This window comes from Penaeus monodon, chromosome 32 (genome assembly GCF_015228065.2).
Source record: "Penaeus monodon isolate SGIC_2016 chromosome 32, NSTDA_Pmon_1, whole genome shotgun sequence".
Taxonomy (NCBI): Eukaryota; Metazoa; Arthropoda; class Malacostraca; order Decapoda; family Penaeidae; genus Penaeus; species Penaeus monodon.
Window position 1 is genome coordinate 3,111,888 of NC_051417.1, and position 907 is coordinate 3,112,794.

General features: G+C 33.0%; 1 protein-coding gene across 1 annotated transcript in view; it reads right to left on the bottom strand.

Moving 5' to 3' along the window:
- LOC119593290 (protein piccolo-like) overlaps positions 1-907 on the bottom strand; it is a gene marked incomplete in the record, with an annotated part of 25,022 nt that overhangs the window by 18,121 nt on the left and 5,994 nt on the right.

Below are 907 nucleotides of genomic sequence, written 5' to 3' on the forward strand. Positions count from 1 at the left end.
CATATACGTAATGATCCTCATGGCATTACTAGCTACTATTTCTTTTATACAAAGATTCAAAGCCACTCGTCCTAGATATTAATGAGCTTTAGTAATGCAACCCTACATTACATTATGCCCTAAAAGGCTGCCTAAACTTATCTCACTTTGGTGGTTACTTTGTACCTAACCAATATGCCAAAGTGCAGAGACTAAAAGAGCATAATTCCTCTTTCCTATGCAATAAATCCCTGTGATTGTGAGCATAAATGGCAACCTTTCTTTATGAATTCATATACACATAGAAATTTCCCATGATTTCAGCCACACTGGGTATAAGAAAAGTATATACATGTGGGCAATTACAAATGCATAAATCAGCTTGTGATTACCCACGAGACTGGAGAACACAAAGACCCAAAAATGGTTTCCATAATGGTGAGATTTGTGTGAAGTTTCCTCAGGGGTGCCAACCTCTAGCTTCAGATCCATCATACCCCAAATGTCATTTAAAAATCACATTTCATCATATATGTAAAGAAAATATTTTAATGAGATTTCTTACAGTCCATGTACTCTAATACAAGCAAGAACTAAAATATGAATATCTAAGTAAAATCTGAGTACAGTACAGGTAAGATGCAATTACGTACAGCTGAAGGATGTCTTACAGCTAAGAAATATATGTCACTTGTCTTGATCCTATAAAACTAAAAAGAAATGCCAGTTATTCAGAGAAAACTACAACGCAATATGAAACTAGAAGAAACTCTTTAAAATATATTGATTGTGCCATGATAAATCAATTTTACTAATTTTACCATGGATTATAAAATTAAAAACATTAAAGACATCTTCCACATAAATATTTTAATGGTCATTTTAAAACTTGAACATCATTTTGCTCCTGGTCAGATACCATTAAGTG